This window comes from Lagenorhynchus albirostris, chromosome 13, assembly GCF_949774975.1.
Source record: "Lagenorhynchus albirostris chromosome 13, mLagAlb1.1, whole genome shotgun sequence".
NCBI classification, from domain to species: domain Eukaryota; kingdom Metazoa; phylum Chordata; class Mammalia; order Artiodactyla; family Delphinidae; genus Lagenorhynchus; species Lagenorhynchus albirostris.
In genome coordinates this window covers 35,144,076-35,162,903 of record NC_083107.1, presented here as the reverse complement: position 1 = coordinate 35,162,903, position 18,828 = coordinate 35,144,076, and the positions used below count along the sequence as shown (strand labels likewise).

Below are 18,828 nucleotides of genomic sequence, written 5' to 3'. Positions count from 1 at the left end.
AGCAGTTTCAATCAAAATTTTAATGGGAATATTTTGTGGATATTCTGCAGAAAAATCTCAGCTGCTTATAAAATGTATATGGAAGGGCAAAGGGCCAGAAAAAGGAGAGGTAATCCTGAAGAGGGAGAAGTAGAAGAAGGAGGGAGAGGACTTGCCTTGCCAGATGGCAAGAATGGACTGTAAAACTCTAGCAATGAAGACTTGGGGGAGGGGAGAATTGATGGGGATGGGATAGGCAAAGAGACCATTCCAGGGGAATGGAAGAGAACTTAGAAATAAACTCACTGTATGAGAACAAGTTGATTCATAACAGAGCAAGCGTTACAGATAAGTAAAGAAAGGAATGGGATGATCAGAAAAGGAGCTGGGACAAATAAATTCAAAATGGATTAAAGACTTAAATGTAAGACCTGAAACCATAAAACTTCTAGAAATAAACATAGACGGTTTGCTCTTTAACACTGGTCTTAGCAATACTTTTTTGGATCTCTCTCCTCAGGCAAGGGAAACAAAAACAGAAAGAAACAAATGGGACTACATCAAATTAAAAAGCCTTTGCGGGCTTCCCTGGTGGTGCAGTGGTTGAGAGTCCGCCTGCCAATGCAGGGGACACGGGTTCGTGCCCCGGTCTGGGAAGATCCCACATGCCGCAGAGCGGCTGGGCCCGTGAGCCATGGCTGCTGAGCCTGCGCGTCCAGAGCCTTGTGCTCCGCAACGGGAGAGGCCACAGCAGTGAGAGGCCCACGTACCGCAAAAAAAAAAAAAAAAAAAAAAGCCTTTGCACAGCAAAGGAAACTATCAACAGAATGAATAGACAGGCTACTGAATGGGAGACAATATTTGCAAACAATACATCCAACAAGGGGTTAATATCCAAAATATACTAAGAACTCAACATCAATTAAAAAACCCAATTAAAAAATGGGCAGAGGACCTGAATAGACATTTTTCTAAAGAAGACACACAGATGGCCAATAGACACATGAGAAGATGCTCAATAACACTAATCATAAGGGAAATGCAAATCAAAACCACAATGAGATATCACCTCACACCTGTCAGAATGGTTATTGTCAAAAAGACAACAAATAACAAGTGTTGGTGAGGATGTGGAGAAAAGGGAACCTCATGCACTGTTGGTGGGAATGTAATTTGGTGCAGCCACTACGGAAAACAGTGTGGAGATTCCTCAAAAAATTAAAAATAGAACTACTATATGATCCAGCAATTTCACTCCTGGGTGTTTATCCAAAGAAAATAAAAACACTAATTAGAAAAGATATATGCACCCCTATGTTCATTGCTGCCTTATTTACAATAGCCAAGATATGGAAGCAACCTAAGTGCCCATCAGTAGATGAATGGATAAAGAAGATGTGATGTATATACAATGGAATATTACTCATCCAGAGAAAAGAATGAAATTTTGCCATTTGCGACAATATGGATGGACCTAGAGGGTATTACGTAAGTGAAATAAGTTAGACAGAAAAAGACAAATGCTGTATGATTTCACTTATATGTGGAATCTAAAAAATAAAGCAAATGAACAGACATAACAAAACATAAACAGAGTCACAGATACGGAAAATAAATAGCTGGTTGCCAAAAGAGAAAGAGGTAGGGAAAGGAGAGAAATAAGTGAGGAAGATTAAGAGATACAAACTTCCAGTTGCAAAATAAATGAGTCACAGGTATGAAATATACAATGTGGAGAATATAGTCAATAGTTATATAATATCTTTGTATGGTGACATATGGTAACTAGACTTCTGGTGATCATTTTGAAATGTATAGGAATATTGAATCAGTATGTTGTACACCAGGAACTAACACAGCGTTGTAGGTCAATTATACTTCTAAAACAAACAAACAAACAAACAAACTCATAGGGAAAGAGATCAGATTTGTGGTTACCAGGGAGTGGGAGGGAGGGGGAATTAGATGAAGGCGTCAAAAGGCACAAACTTCCAGTTATAAGATAAATAAGAACTAGGGACTTGATGTACAACATGATAAATATAATTAACACAGATGTATGTTATATATGTAAATCCTAAGAGTTCTCATCACGAGGAAAAATTTATTTTTTCTATTTCCTTAATTTTGTATTTATATGAAATGATAGATGTTCACTAAACTTACTGTGGTAATCATCTCATGATGTATGTAAGTCAAATTATTATGCTGTACACCTTAACTTATACAGTGCTGTATGACAATTATATCTCAATAACACTAGAAGAAAAAGAAATTTTTAATGGGGCTAGGACAATTGGTCAACATACCAAAAAAAAAAAAAAAAAGGAGAAATAGAGTTCTTACATCATGCCACACAAAGAAATCAATTCTAAGTAGATTGAAAAGGCAAAACAAACATTTTATTTAAAATGTAGAATGTTCTTATGAACACTGAGTAAGGAAAATTTCCATAAATCACAAAATGTGTAAAAATAGAAAACATTCATAATTTGAATACATAAAAATGTATTTACCATAACATGTCACGAAAAGAGTGAAAAACAAGATATAAAATGAGAGAAGATACTTGAAAGAAATGTAAGTAGCAAAAGATTAGTATTTTGAATACGTAAATTAGTATTTTGAATACGAATTCTAATTAATCTCTGAATTAATAAGAAAAAGACAAGGTTGATGGGATACCTGATATGTTTGAACAGGCTAAGAGGAGGCTGAAACAACTGTTAGAGGGTTGGGGTTAAATGAGAGAGAAATTCATAGAAAACTATGCAATTGAGAAAAGTAGTTACTGATGCCATGGAAATCAAAAACTGTTACAGGAAAGGAAAAGCATTCTTAGTACATTACAGGGCCCAGCAATCAAAGGTGTTTACATAACCACGGTAATCTAAACAATGAATCAATCTAATTAAATAAGGAGAAAACTTGAAAGGATGGAATATGGAGCAGGATGGGTGGCTGGTGGGGCATGAGGATGAAAGAGAACTAAACCCTTATTTTCTACAGTGGGATTGCAACATGATGCCGCCCACCAAAACAAACTAATAAGCAGACGAGAAACAACAACACAATGTGTTATTTAGAGATGGAGGAGCAAACCCCAAACAATCAGCTGAAAGAGCTGAAAGTGACTTCTCTGGGGAGGAGAACACAGGATCCCCTTACAGGACTATTTGCCTCTTTTAACAATGAGCACATATAACTTTATAACAATAAAAACTGACTCTGTGACTGACAAATAATAACAAAGAACCAAATTGAAAGTCTTAGAATAAAAAATGAAACCATTGGAATCAAAAGCTCAAGAGATGGATTAAACTGAGGAATAGACACAGCTCCCTCTGGAGTTTTTTGGTCCAACCAATAAAACAGGGAAATTAGGAGCAGAGTGTGCAGAGCAAGGAAATTGAGGCCTGTTGAGCAGAGTCGGGTGATCTCTAAGCCATTTACCACTGCCCAGCCCTCTCCTTCTTCTCTACACTTTGGCTACACACACACCTGCCTGAAGTCTTCAGTGAAATAGCAAGTTTATCGCTGAAAACAGGTTAAGGGTCCCTCCTATACCACAAATGAGTGTGAGCTGAAAGTAGAATGAATTCACAAAACAAAGGGATGCATAATCGTTTATTGATTTTTATTGATTCTCTACCTCATTTTCAAAAAAGATATAAAGCAGCTTCCAAAAGTGTCACATCTAGGAACTAAATAAAATATGAGCAAAGTAAGAAAAGAGCCAAAGAAAGTGGACAAGGGATGATGCCAACGAAAAAGTCAAGAAAGTTGCTATATCTGAAAATAAACCCAAAATATGATCCTGCTAGCAGCCAAGAAAAAGCAAGAAATGCAAGTAATTGCAAAAATCTCATTATAAAATGGGAGTTGATTGAATGTTGATATGATGTACAAGGTAAGTGCATGACAGAATAGGAAGGGGAGGTGAAATGTCATGTCATTACATATGGCGTCACTGTGATTTCGGAGAAAGTCACCGCCTTTCTTTCATCAATTTGGAGAGCAAATTTGGAAAAGCTTTGCACAGGCCTTCTGTCTGCCTTGAAGATATCTGGCTCTTTTCTTAGGCTCACAACATTAAAACCACAATGCAAAAAAAAAACAAAAAAAAAACAAAAAAAAAACCACAATGCAGACTGCTTCCCTAGGTCAACGGAGCCATCCTTAAGATGAATCAAGCTAGTGCAGGGTAAATAAAGAAAGCAACCAGAACAGAGCCAGGTGGGACTTGAACCCAGGGCTGCAATAGTGCAATAATATTTCCTGTGCTCATGGGGCTTGTTGGCACCCCTCTCCCTCTGCTGTGTGGAGGAGTTGATTGTGCAGATTTTGGAAGGCTGGGATGGAGGCCAGCTGTGGACAGGCAGCCAAGTGCGCCAGACGTCAGAGTCGGGAATAGAGTCCTTAGATGCTCCTGGGATCTTGGGTACTCAGGGAAGATACTAGCCACAGCCACCATGATATTTAAGAGAAGAGAAGACAGCCAACCAGCTAGCAGTGCAAGTGCCTGAACCCTTCCTTGTCTCCTTGACCTGATAGCCCAGGCATCCTGGCACCCTCTGTTTTCTGGGAAATTGGTATTGACTCTAAGCACAAGAAGACTTGGAACTCAACAGAAATTCAAATAATCATTGAAGGTATCAAGATGGTCTTCCCTGTTGGGGCTGAGTCCACTCCGAGCACAGCCATCACACCCTCCTCCAGCAACCACCCTATCTCTCTCTGCCACAGCCAAACTTCTTGAAAGAATTGTCTACACTTGCTGTCTCTACTTCTTTATCACCCGTCCAATATTCCAGTGAAACTGCTCTGGACAGAGTAGCTAATGACCTTGTTTCTGAGTGGGCACAGCTCTTGTCTTCCTTGGTCTCTTTGTAGCAGGGTTATCCCTTCTTTGGAAATGCACTTCCCTTCGCTTCCATAACTCCATCCATAATTCCATCGTCTCCTGACTTTCCTTCTCAGGTTCTTGACCCCGGGCCCTGAGTTTCTAGTGCCCCTCCCCCTGCATGCAAACCTGCTGCCTTGTGAGCTCTATGAGGGGAGGGAAGATCTGCTTGCTCTCCATTGTTTCTCTCTCTACAGTTTGGCTAAAGTTCCAAGAGCAGGGAGGGCAGCTGGTGGTGCCATCTCCTCTCCACCTCTGGGGAAAGACTTGCAAAATGCTGAGCACGTAGAAGGTGATCAATCAATCAATCAATCAATATATATATATTTATTTATAACATTTTGTTTATTTATTTTATTATGTTTTTTGGCTGTGTTGGGTCTTTGTTGTTGCACGTGGGCTTTCTCTAGTTGTGGGGAGCAGGGGCTACTCTTCGTTGAGGTGCACGGGCTTCTCCTTGCAGTGGCTTCTCTTGTTGTGGAGTACGGGCTCTAGGTGCGTGGGCTTCAGTAGTTGTGGCACGTGGGCTCAGTAGTTGTGGCTCGTGGGCTCTAGAGCACAGGCTCAGTAGTTGCGGCGCACGGGCTTAGTTGCTCCATGGCACGTGGGATCTTCCCGGACCCGGTCTCAAACCCGTGTCCCCTGCATTGGCAGGCAGATTCTTAACCACTGCGCCACCAGGGAAGTCCCTCAACAAATACGTTTGAAGGAATGAACAAATATAAGTTTTGTTCATGTTTATTTAGGATTTGTATCCTGATGACCTCAAGAAAAGGACTGAAGGTGGTTTATAATGTTAAAATATATAGAAAAATATAACAAAACATTTAAAGAGAGAAAGAAATGATGGAAACCAAATGAAAGTGGAATGAGATGGATATACCAGCTTCCTGGAATGAATTAGTTACTGCAATGGAACATTCAATTTAGTTCTGAGCTTCCTGGTAGGCAAAGCAAAATGAGAAATACATCAGGTTATATATTTCCTCACTGGCAAACAAAAGGAAGCTTACAAGTATGAGTAAGAATAAAGTATGGATAGAAATATTTTCTGGTACTGAATTTAGTAGGTGTTCTATCATACAGTTACCTTTATAAGGAAGGGACATTAGTAATATACTGGGCCCTGTCTTTGACCATCATTTTTCAAAATGTTTAGATGCTTCTCCAAATTGTTCTTTTAGACACCTAGAGGATACTAATAGAAAGGGTAGGTATTCCAAGACATACAAGAGCTATCTTAATTAGGGAAGTGAATTGAGACTGAATGGGATAAACTGCTTCTGGGTATCAGGCATTCACAAGATACATTCGTAAAATGGACTCAAATACCATGGGTCTCTTGCCCTAGTTGGAAAGCCTAAGTACACTTTGGTGGAGGCCAAGGAGGACCAGCTATACTGATTTTCACAAGGAAACACATACAGAAACCCTAGTTCCATTTTCCTCAGAGACTAACACCATTGGTTCATAAAAGCTCTAACTTGGAAATGCTCTTGGGACCATGTGATGTTAAAATCCCAAAGGGAGGCCAGGTAGGATTTCTGCTCATGCATCCCTCTCCTACCAGATTTGGGCTACATCCAAAGAAACCACAATTCAACATGAGGTACAAAGTTCAAAGTTCAAAAATTAGGTACAAAGGTGTAGAAAAAAACAGTTAGATTATTCTTAATGTCCTCTCAACATCCAACTTAAAAGTAGACTTAAGAAAGTGAGTTAAGAGGCAAGATTTTCACTGAGAATTTTAGAGAAAGCTGATGGTATGCTGAGGACCTCCATCATCCTTGCACACAAGTGGAAGAGATGCACATGCTTCCCCTCACAATAGAGGAACTTATGGAGAACCTAACGTGTGTCACCTTCAGTTTGGGGGACACAGTGGATTGGACCAGCCTGGGAAACCTACATGGACTGGCTAGCCGCCTTGATGGCAGACTGAGGAGACAGGATTGGGTGAATGGGTGTGGGTCAAAGAATGCAGGCAGCAGACCATGTATGCTGAGAAAACCAGCATGGGGACTTGGATGCTGCCCCGCGAGTCATCTAGGGGTGGGGTAAAGGGACCTCAGCTGAGAGAAGCAGAGATATCACTGAATTTCCAGGGAGTATAAGCAACTGCTGGGATCTAGATCTTGTTGTCCAGGGGTCCACAGGTGAGAGAACCCAGGGATGCTGACGGGTGGAGGTCTCTGAAGACTGAACTGTAATACTGGCCAAGTCTTGAAAAGGCCCTTCCTAGAACTTTCCTGCTCCCTTCTCCAGACCTCCCTTTTCCTCCAACTCTGTGTGTGTGTGTGTGTGTGTGTGTGTGTGTGTGTGTGTGTGTGTGTGTGTGTGTGTGTGTGTTTGGGAGGGTGGCGGTCAGAAAATGCAGTCAGCAGTTTAAGGGAATAGAAGAAGTAGGGAAGGAAAGTGAACCACAGCTGCCCTCCCTCCCATGGTTGGCCTGACCTAGAAGCCAGGAGAGACCTCAACTTTAAATCTGGTTCAGAGTTTTTATTATTACATAGGACTGGACATTTTTATTTCTGGATTGAGACTCTATTTTGTGACTTAAATGACCACAGGCCTCGTTTTTTTTAGCTAAGAGGGACCAGAAAAGTCAGAGGGCCTGCCTGAGTTTCCTTCCAGGGCCAGGGGAAAACCCACAGTACGAGTTTTAAGGGATCCCAGAAGACAAAACCAAGCTTCTGGGTGACACTTGCCCCCCAGGCACACTGGCACCAAGTAGCCGGGACATGAGCAGGCCCAAGCCCATCCCTGCCCTGGAGCTGGGACAAGGAGGGTGCAGAGACCACTGAGGGCAGGCTTAGGATTGCAGCCTGTTCAAAGGAGAGGCCTGTCCCTGGAGGCAGAGGCAGGAAGCCGAGCTCACTCTGGCACCGGGGAGTCTGGGAAATGAGGGCACCAGTGGAGAGGCTCCCAGATCCTGGCAGGAAGGGACAGGACGGAGTCACGCAGCGCTTCTGAACCCTACCCCCTGCAAGGTCAGGTTCAGCCACCAGGTGAAAAGCTCCTCCATCTGATAACAGGGTGGAGGGCAGGCCAAACACCCAGGAAAGTTAGCCCGGGTGATGCGAACCTTGTGCCCCAGGCTCTGGGAAGGAAAATTAGTTCAGAACCAGAATCCAAAGAAGGTGTAATTAGAATCTGCAAGTAGACACAAACGGACTCTCACAGCTGAGAGTGCTTGGAGCACTTTGGAAGAAAGGCACAGTGAAAATACAAAGTAATATTATTATCGCCTTAATTATAATTAGAACCTACAAGTCAAGTCTTGAAAGACATTTATAGCACATCCTTACTTGTTTAGGTCAGCTTCCCAGAAAGAGGGGGAAAGGCAGACTTGGACTTTTAAAATTTAGGCCAGAAACAGATCAGTCTATGGGTCAGGGCTACTATCTGGAGCTCCCCTATTTTAAGGACGCCCTTTGGGGCTCAGGTATATTAACTGCTAGAGCCTAAAAGCTCAACGTGGTAGAAAATAGGCTTGTTTTTTAGCCTCGGAGGGCTACAGGCCAGTTGGAAGCTTCCACCCACTGTGAAGTAATGCGACTGGTAAAAAAGCTGGTAAATCATCCATGACTCAGGGCCTGATGAGTGATGCATCTGCGAAGCAGAGCGTGAAGGGAGGATGCTGAACAAATATCTAGGGGAACCCCAACGGTTCCTGATTATTACAGGGCTTATTGTCCTGGGTGAGGATAATTCAGACTCACTGACATTTTTCCTCTCGCCTCCTGCCCCTATTAGAGGGCAGGAGGCGGTGGAGTGGGGCCGGAGGGGGAAACGTTGCCTGGTTATTTAGGTATTAAGGGCAGCTCTGGTAGGAAAATCCACGTGAGCAGGTCAGGGCTGATGGTTGCAATGAGTCTCAACCTCTGTTGATTTCAGGTACCCCCGCTGCCCCTGTGCTCAGAGCACTTTGGAAGGGAACAATCCAGAATGCCTGTGATCGGCAGAGACACTGAAACCAGAACTGCGTAGACATGACGGAAAGAGTCACACCACTGTGTGGTGCAGCGAGGTTTGAGGCTTTGTGACTGATGAGGACAAGTGTTGCATAACAACAGCTTATGAAAAGCTGGTTTTAAAGTATCTGTATACCTGTGTCATAGTCAATGAGGACTCATTGGAGATGCAGCCAGGGATGACCTGCTTCTATTCACCTCCTATTCCCAAAACGTAGGCACCCAGGCTTCCTGGGCTACCCAGGTCCTCCTTCATGCCTGGCACTGCCCATCTCATGCTCTGAACCCATTACTGGATCCCCTTTCCCTTCTCCACTCAGTACCACATTCCAAACGTACCCGTCCTTAGTCTCTCCCTTAGGGACTCTGAGAGTCTGAAAATCAGCAATGTTGGATAAACACATCCCTTCTTCCAGATAACATTTTACTTGACTTTGTGGAGATGTGCCTTCGCCTAAAAGGAGACTGGTTTGAGCCTTTGAGGCATCGTGTAGCCCAACAAAGTGTGGGTAGTTGGGTGCAGGGTATCCCAACATCATCAGACACACACGTCTGAAAAGGATCTTTTGTCCAACGCTGCTCTGAGGTTTTTGGCTACTATCCTCACTCAGATAAGTTTTCCTCTTCCTAAGTTTCTAATCCCTAGGTTTGTCATGACTCACACTGAAAACAAACAAATTTTACTTTTTTCCGCCTAAGTGCTGGAGCAGTTTTTCCCTGGGTGGGAAGAAACTTAAGAGTCTGCTCCAAAAACTTTAGAAAAAGGAAACTCCAATCTCTCCAATGATCACTATGTATTTTTCACTCACAGGGGGTTTTACTGAAGTAAGGAGCATTTTTGTATGCCTTCTGGGTAATTCTGTGCAAAATTCCACGGTGTCGAGAGAACATGGTTATTAGCAGCAAACTGTACAACCCCTTATCTGTTTCTTCACAGGTTCTAGCCGCAGGGGTCAGAGCTAAGTGCCAGCTCTTCATGCTAAAAATGTTCACAATTTGGTCTGTGCCAGCAGTGAGGACTGCAGTGTGAATTCTTGCTCCAAACTGCCTAGACGCACACTTTGTAAATGTCATTTCTTGGGATCCTGTTTTATCTGAGAAACCAGATTTCACCAGTGGCACTGACATTAGCTGATGATACCGTACAAGTTCTGAATCCCGCAGGGAGAAGGTCTTTTGAGGCCCTTTTCAATACAACTGACATGCTTCTCACTTAGAGCCTTTTTAGGATGAGGTTAAATCCTCAAATCACTCTACGAATCTGACAAAATGAAAATCAAATGCATTACTTTTACAAGCTGCTCAAGTCTATCTTCTCCTTTGCAACATCTGATGTAACTGCTAATACAACAGAAAAATTTAAAACCTTCTCCTTGCTTTCTACCAATGGAGTTATATGGGTTCAATATACGCCAAAATACAGAACTTAAGACGTATTACAAATTTAAAATACAGATTTTATATAACAGGATGACCATCCTGGACCTCCCTCTTTAAAAATTAATGTCATCACCTCCAAAGTATTTTTTGACCATGCAAAGTCAGTATCAGATAAACCTCAAATTCTAATTCTAGGATTAGTGATGCTATCTCAAAATAGAAGAAATTGTCTTCCAGAATCATTACGTACTTGGATAGGTATGTGATAAAAGAGTCAAGCTGACAGTTAAGCTGGTCTCTAGGTATTTATTAACCTAAGAAAGGATAGAGAGAAATATACCATGTATACAATCTTCAATCAGATACTCTGCTATGCTCCAAAATGAGCTTCATTAAGGTTTGTATTCAATAGAACTACTATCCATGTATATTTAAATGAAATATTTTCCCACTAAATGGAAAAGTTAATAAAAATGGGTGTCGTTATTTTGGCAGGCAACAAATAACAAGATGAGGGAGCTACAAGTTCAGTAAAGTTAAAATTGAGGTTGAAAAATGACCCTTCATTGTTCGAATTACAATAAATTCTTGTTTGCCTGGTATCCAAACTGCTTGAAACATCAAATAACAGAAGTGCTTTGGAAACACTGTTTTTATGAGCTGATAAACAGATGTATGTAGCTAACAAAAACAAAACCTTCTAAGCTGCACCTTAATAGCCATGTGGTTTCATCCCAGGATATCTGCCATCTGAGGTTATGGCCCTCTGCTCTAGGTTCTGTGCTCGTGGGAGGGCTCTGAATGGTTCTGAAGGGTTGTGTGCACCCAAGGCCCAAGTACAACACCCACAGAGCAAAAAGGCAGAAAATGGTAGTGGCTAAGTGTGTGGACTCTGATGGCAGCTGGCCTGGGTTCAGATCCCTGCCAGACCACTTACTAGCTGTGTGACTTTGCACCAGTTATTAATCTGCTTTAGCTTCAGTTTCCTTATCTGTTAAAATGCATCATAGGGCTTCCCTGGTGGTGCAGTGGTTGAGAGTCCGTCTGCCGATGCAGGGGACACGGGTTCGTGCCCCGGTCCGGGAGGCTCCCACATGCCGCGGAGCGGCTGGGCCCGTGAGCCATGGCCGCTGAGCCTGTGCATCCGGAGCCTGTGCTCCGCAACGGCAGAGGCCACAACAGTGAGAGGCCCGCGTACCGCAAAAAAAAAAAAAAAAAGCATCCTAGACTTGTTGTGAAGAATATATAGACTATACAGTGTTTAGAATAATACTGGCACATAGAAGGCAATAAACATCAATGATTATTATCCCCAAATGTTTTTCTCCCAATTGATCCCAACCTTCAGTCTATGCCTTGACCTGACTAAAGATAATGACAGGACCGTATTCAGGAGGGTTACCGTAGAAAACGGTCACCTTTCTATTGCCCCAGGTACAGCTCCTAAAATTCCATCACTTGAGCAAGTGTCAACAGAGTATATTTGGATGTTGAACACAAGTGTTACTATTAGCAGTAACAACAGCAAACATTTTTCTGCAAGTATTACATGCTCTGCCTCAGGAGCCAGTTGAGACGTAGGGCTCTGGCCCATCTCAAATCCAGAATTCCCAAGGTCCTGCTCCCTATGTCTCCAAACACCAGGTTCATCATTCCATCCTGGCCTTCTGACCAATTACAGATTTTCTCACTCTTCCTAATGACTGTGCGCTCTAGATTTAAGAGGAGTATATCTCCTTTCATCCAGGCCAGTGCAGAGCAGGCATGAAGAAAACATTTGTTTCTCTTCTCTGCTTGGCTGTCAGGTGTTTGGGAGCTGGCCAGGAGGAAAGATAGTGCCACAGGAAACCACAAACCCAGTGTCAGCTGCCTGGATGTCACAGGTTATACAGACTTCTGGGGTGACACTTTTCTCCAGCATCAAGCAGAGTGGCAAGGACCCCATCCCACATGTGGTGGAAGCCAGCGTGCCTCTCCCCACAAGGAGCTTACTTGTCTCCTAGTCACCTCTTTTTTCAGATTTCTTGCTTCCACTGCACTCTTGAGCTACCGTGCGTCTTGCCTCCTAGAACTGCTCCATTCTCCCCACTGTTTTGTCCCAGGCTGGACACTGCCCTAAATCCTTCATTTTCTCCAAAGCACAACATGAAGCAGTGGCGTAGAACAGTGTTTGGAGCAATGGAGCGGTTACAGGAACAACAGGAACAACAGACCTCATTGGTGTGAAAGCCCATCAATTACTGCCACCTGGGGAAATTTCCCACTGGCCGTTCCATCCCTTGGGCCCATCTTGATGCTGTTTCTCAGGTGCACCCTTCTCCTCTCTCCAGGCCTTTCTTCCCTTTGTAGGGGCCAGTCTTCTCCGGATTTTGATTTCTTTCTCATGCATAGCATCTAGCTCTCCATCCCTTGCTCCCAACTAAGCTCACGTCTACCTTTGCAGATCTACCAGCTCACCAAGGTGCTTTGCTAAGCAGAGGTCTCTGACTTCGGGGTTCTGCCCTTAAGCTGCATGAAGACCTGACAGAAGCTTTGCAATCGCATGATCAAAGTTATAACTAGGACATTTGTTCCCCACAATCTCTGTAAGAGAGAGGAGGACAGTATATTGGTTAGGATAGGATATCGGTGCAGCTCGATGTCAGAGACCCACAATAACAGTGGCTAAAAGAATCGAATCTTAGCTTCTCCACACGTAGACGTCTGAGCTGGACTTGGGACTCTGCTACCTGGAGTCATCCTCAGGGATGCAGGTTCCTTCTATCTGATTGCTCTGCTGTCCCTAAGGTGTTGTCTTCATCACCTGGTTCCAGATGGTGCATGGTTACCTTCCATTCCACCCAGCAAGAAGGAGTAGAAAGCCAGGGGAAGCCGTTTTCTTCTAGGGCATAATGTGGAAGTCACTTACACCACGTGCCCTCACATCTATTGGCCAAAACATTATCACATGCCTGCAAGAGAGGCTGTGAAACAGTCTTTATTTCAAGTGACCGTGTGCCCAGCTGAAAATTGGGGCTACTCCAGAACTTCACTGCTCAATACTGGTAGCCACTACCCCCATGTGGCTATTTAAATCTAAAAGAATCAAATAAAATGTCCAATTCAGTTCTTCAGTCAGCCTAGCCACACTGCAAATGCTCAACAGCCACGTGTAGCTCATGGTGACGGCATTGCACAGGGTGGATATAGAACATTTTCATCATCACAGAAGGTTCTACCGGACAGTGCTGCTAGAAGAGAAAGGGGCACGATTGGCAGTCACTGTCACCAGCAGTATAAAGATTTACTCTGCCCCTTTCAAGAGTAAGTCCCTTGGGGTTGGGGACTTTGTCCAGTACGGCTCTGTGCTGTGGTTGCTCCCTCGTTTGAGCATGCCCTGCAGCTAGCTCTTCACCCGGCAGTATCCTTGGATCTAACACAGGCCTGGCACAAGTAGACAGTCACGAGATGTCGCTTCCCTATGTGCCCCCTACCCGCCATGCCCTCATCCACACTCACGGTTCCCCTCCCCTCTATGGAACTTAGTTACAAAGTCCTGTGCCACCACCCTGATGGGGAGACATCATTAATCACTTCCCCAAAACAGAGGAGATGAGACTTGGCCAAGGTGAGGGAGTGAAGTGTCTGCCAGGGTGAGGGCTCCAGCTCTCTCTCCCTCCACTCATCAGCGTCTGCTTTGATGCAAGGGAAAGCCTGACAGTGACAGATGACCACATTCTCAAGCCTTTTGAAGAATTCATGGAAAGAAAATAACCCCACTTACTTCCAGAAGAGAGGGAGGTTATTCTGACTAACTCGGCCTTCAGCCTTCAGGTACATTTGTCTTGGACAATATTTGCTGGGAACCTCGTGGGCCACCTGAGAATCCATGCCAGGTCTTTATGCTGAAGGACTGCTGGACCCTCAGAGCCAGGGCACTTTGTTCCTTGACCCTTTGCTTCTAGGTGCTCTGTGACATTATATCCCCTTTCTCTAAACCAGGAATTTACATGCTATGACATTCCAGAGCCCCTGTATGGTAAAGGGGTGAGGGAGGAGGCCAAGGGTGTTTGAAAGTTTCAGCGTTAGTCCCTCAGGTCAAACATCTGTGTTTCGGCTCTTGGGAGAGAGGGAGGAAGCGTGAAATCGCTAATTCTTAAACTTTGTGGGGTCACATTACCCGTATGAAAATTCGAGACTGTCTCCTCAGAAAAATGCATGTACACACCAAAATCCACAAACATCTTGGAAAGTTCACGGACCAACTTAATTAAATTGTGTTATCATTTGGCTTGAAGTCCCAAATGGTCACTGTGGTTTCTTAACGTTTTATGAGAGAGCATTATCAAGCTTAAAGAAGTCCTCCAAGGCCCTAAGCTCATTAAGGGCCAGGCTTAATAGAGGCCAGGCGTAGACTGATGTCACAGCTTGTAGGCTCCATTTTCTTTCTTTCTTTTTTTTTTTTTTTTTTTTGATTTCTTTGTTTCTGGGAATATGAGGAACTCCTACTCTAGAATGATGCCCCAGGGATAAAAGCAGCCACATCCACCAGGGCTGAGAAAATACCCGAAGGTTCAGCCAGGAGCACAAATTACCCAGATTGGAAGATAGGGAAATGAAAATGCATGAGGCTCAACGGCACAAACTTTCAAATGAGAAAATAAAATTCCTGATTTGAAATCTCCTTGGGGAGCAGAGTTCTTTCCTCTCTGATGGGAACAAAAGGTTACTGCCTTGCATAGTGGATGTTTTCTCCTTAGAGCGTGGGCGGCTCGTTGAGAGGCTTCCTGATGCCTCTTGGCTCAAGTGCAGGGAGCGAAGCGTGAGTGGAAGGTGGAGTGAAGCGTGGAGGGGCCACACATGCAGAGACTGGATTATTAGGATGTGTGCTGTCACGTGAGGCTGCCATCTATGACACTCTTAACCCTTTCTGCTTTGCCCAGAGCTGCAGCTCCCGGGGCAGCTGGTGTTCATTGCCTCAGAAGCTCTGCCCCTTAAATCAGTGGTTCTCAGCCCTAGCTGCGCATTAGGACCCCCTGGAGAACTTTAAAACTACTGCTGCCCGGACACCGCCATTTGACTGGTCTGGCATGGGTCCCAAGAGTCCCTGGAAATAAAAGCTCCCCGGGTGATTCCAATGCACACCTAGGGCAGAGAATCATCACTTTAAAGTGTTGCTTGAAACTATCAAAAGTTTTCTGAGGAGCTGTAGAGAATTTAGAAACTTAATAATCAGAGAAAAGCTAAAAGGACTGTTCCTTTAACAAACATGACTGCCTTAGAGATGGGAAAACCATGTCATCAGAGAAGGTTGACCAGGAAAATGGGCTTGTGGGTCTGACATTCGTCCTCCTTTCAGTCCTTAAGTAACAGATTCTGATCAGCTTCAGTAATGAAACTGAAGTTCTGTTAAATACTTAATAAGATGAGAGTTTCCAGAGAGAATTAATTAAGAATGAGTTTAATACTATTCCAATTAGGTGTGGGCTAAATAATGCACTGCATGATAATTCAAACCAGAGATCAAGTAGGCTGTGGGAGTCCCTCTGGTCAGGGAGGGGGTTACTGACAGCTCAAAGGTGGGGAAGTTTGGCTGTGCACATTACTTGGCAATAAAACCTAGTGAATTTGCACTTTGACAGGGTTTAATACTATTCCAACGAGGCTAAATGTCACTATTCTTCCAACTAGATTATTCTTGTTTTTAGGAAGCAGATAGAAGATTAAGGGTGACCCCTGGGGACTGTTCAGTCATATGTCAGAGCAATCAGTAAGTTGGAGGTTTTAGTTTGGGTTCCCACAGACTCGTGCTCCAAAACAAGGATTCCAGGACAAGTAGTTCATTTGGAAGGTGATCCCAGGAAACATTGGAAGGGCAATGGAGAAGGGATACAGGGAAGGAAAGAAAGGCTCTAAAGGATATGTAATTCGGTAGTTACCACTGAGGGCAACATGCAAACATGTCTCGGTCACCCCAACTGAGATGCAAGGCAACTGGGCTTGTTATCCACCAAGTCCCTATCCACCATGGGTTGAGGGCTACTTCTAGAACATTAACTCTCCTCTTCTGGCTGCCAGGCCTAATGTGCTCCCCTGGCCAGGCAAAGGCTCTCAGAGACAGAGTGGCAGGTATGCGAAATAAGCAGCCTTTGGTGTGTAGAGATAATATGGGCAAGGCACTGACAGTGTCTGCTGCAGTGGATGAATACTGAGAGTAAGGCTGTTATTCATCCATCGATACATCCAATAGAATCATAATCAAATGGTAGACATATACAATTCAGAATAAGGGCTGGTCACATAAACTCCTACAGATTTCTGTACAGTGGTCTTGCGGAGAAGAACCAGGAGGGTACACCAGTCCACCACATTTCTTTTCAACTGCCTGCCAGTCTCCCAGCCCACCTGATCATTAAATCCAGGAAGAACTGTTTCCTCTGACTCTCCAAAAATCTGGTGTGCTTAAAACTTCTTCCTTCTATCACCCACTCCCATTCCAATGCTCAAAACTCAATGACAGGGCTTCCCTGGTGGCGCAGTGGTTGAGAGTCCACCTGCCGATGCAGGGGACACGGGTTCGTGCCCTGGTCCAGGAAGATCCCACATGCCGCAGAGCGGCTAGGCCCATAAGCCATGGCCTCTGAGCCAGCATGTCCGGAGCCTGTGCTCCGCAACGAGAGAGGCCACGACAGTGAGAGGCCCACATAACGCAAAAAAAAAAAAAAAAAAAAACTCAATGACAGGTGAGCAGGTGGGATACCATTAGATCTGGCCCATCAGAGATAAAGGGAGAAAAGTCACTTGGTAAGAGCCACCGACACTAAAGGAGATAAGAATTGCCTGACTGAGCTGGGGCTGGGTCCCCTGACCTTCTTGCCATTATTAACTGCTCTGCTCCTGTCAAAGCAGCCTTTTGCCGTGACCTCCAGACCCAACTAAAAGCATGAATTCTTTAACAGCTATCTGATATTTCTTTCTACTAACTGAGTAAAGAGATTCTTACCAGTAAGAAGCCAGAAGTGAGCCAGAATCCAGGGTCATTGCAGGCAGAGGGGAGGAACCATCTCGGGTGAGTGAAATTCAAATGCAGTCATTTTATCCTTTAACAGAGCCAAACAGAAACACCTACTAAATCTTCAGGCTTTAAAAAGTAACAAATGCTGTGCAAAATCAAATAATCTCACTCCATCCCTGGCCTTCCTTTCTGCAGGGCAGGGTTTGGGGTGAGGCAGGGGATAGGGAAGGATGCAGTGGAGGAAAGTGAGGGCCAAGAAAGGGGGAGTTTAAAGGGGGAAGGGCTGACACCACCTGGCACAGAGAACCAGGCTCCTGTGTTTGTTCTGCTCATCTCAGGTGCCATCAGTCAGACAGACAGCAATTGCCCCTTCTCTGAGAGTTCGCTCATATCTTAATGGTCCGCCTCTCAAATTCTCTGCTCCATCCCTTAAAGGTAACAACACACTGTTGTGTGGGGGACAATGAGGACCTTTGAACCATAACATTATCTCTTTTTCTTACTTCAGAATGCCCAGAAAAACGTCAATTAAATTTCTAGGGCTTTAAAAAATACTTTCTATTAAAGACATACATTAAATACATTACGCTTCCTCCCAACTTATGATTTTTTTAGAGACAAAACTAATGTAGCCCTAGAGTCTTACCCAGTTCTGGCAGACTTTAAAAATTCTCTTTATGGCCTTTTCTGGTTATAAAAATAATTCACCTCATAAAAATTCAAACCAAACAGAGATCAAGAAGACTGTGGGAGTCCCTCAGGGTCAGGGTTGGGGGTTATGAACAGCACAAAGCCGGGAGTGTCTGCTGTGTGTGTCACTTGGCAATAAAACCTCGAGACTTTGCACTTTGACGGGGCACTAATGTCAAAATGGCTTCATCACACAGGCCTCTTTCAAATGTCCCACCTCCTGGGGATGGTGAGGTGGAGGCAGCAGGCTGCTGGCCCGTCCTATTATACAAATCATGTCTTCTATTAAAGACATACATGGAACACGGTTCCACACGTGTTCGCTGAGTCCCCAGCAATGAGAAGGCATTGATGAGCAGGGCAGACAGGAGACAGATTTCTCCAAGATCTCGCCTCTCCACAGCCGGTGGTGAAGGGAGATAGACCTAAATAAAATAGTCACACTCTTCACGCACAATTGTAATCAGTGACAAGAAGTGCTGAGGAAAGGAACTTGGTTCTAAGAGAACATGTAACAGAGGACTCTGCCCTAGATGGGGGTTAAGGAAGACTCCCCTGATGAAATAATGCTGAGATTAGAAGGAGGCGGCGTTAACTAGAGGAAGGGGTGGGGCAGTAGGATGGGGAGCCCTAGGCATTGCAGATGGCAGCAGTGCAAAAGCCCTGTGGTAGGAGGGGATCTCTGCATTTCTAGGGACTGAAGGAAGGCTTGTGAGGAAGAAAGTGGTGGATAATGCAGTGGAATCAGGCAGTTTGTGAGTCAGGCTAGGGGTCTGCGAAAACTCAGGAGGGTTTAAGCAGGATTTGCGAGCATGTGGGTCAGTGGGGGATAGAGGCATGCTCACGCTAGTTGCAGTCGGAAAGTGGACGGGGCAGGGCAAGAGAAGTGGCAGCGTTGTTGATGGGTG

The 18,828-nt window shown here is 44.3% G+C and overlaps 1 long non-coding RNA gene across 1 annotated transcript in view; it reads right to left on the bottom strand.

Annotated features, from left to right (window-relative positions):
• LOC132531214 (uncharacterized) overlaps nucleotides 1-18,828 on the bottom strand; it is a 120,659-nt gene that overhangs the window by 57,622 nt on the left and 44,209 nt on the right. The window contains exon 5 of the long non-coding RNA XR_009544044.1: nucleotides 17,219-17,315. This is a non-coding gene — a long non-coding RNA (uncharacterized LOC132531214). The remainder of the gene's footprint in view (nucleotides 1-17,218; nucleotides 17,316-18,828) is intronic.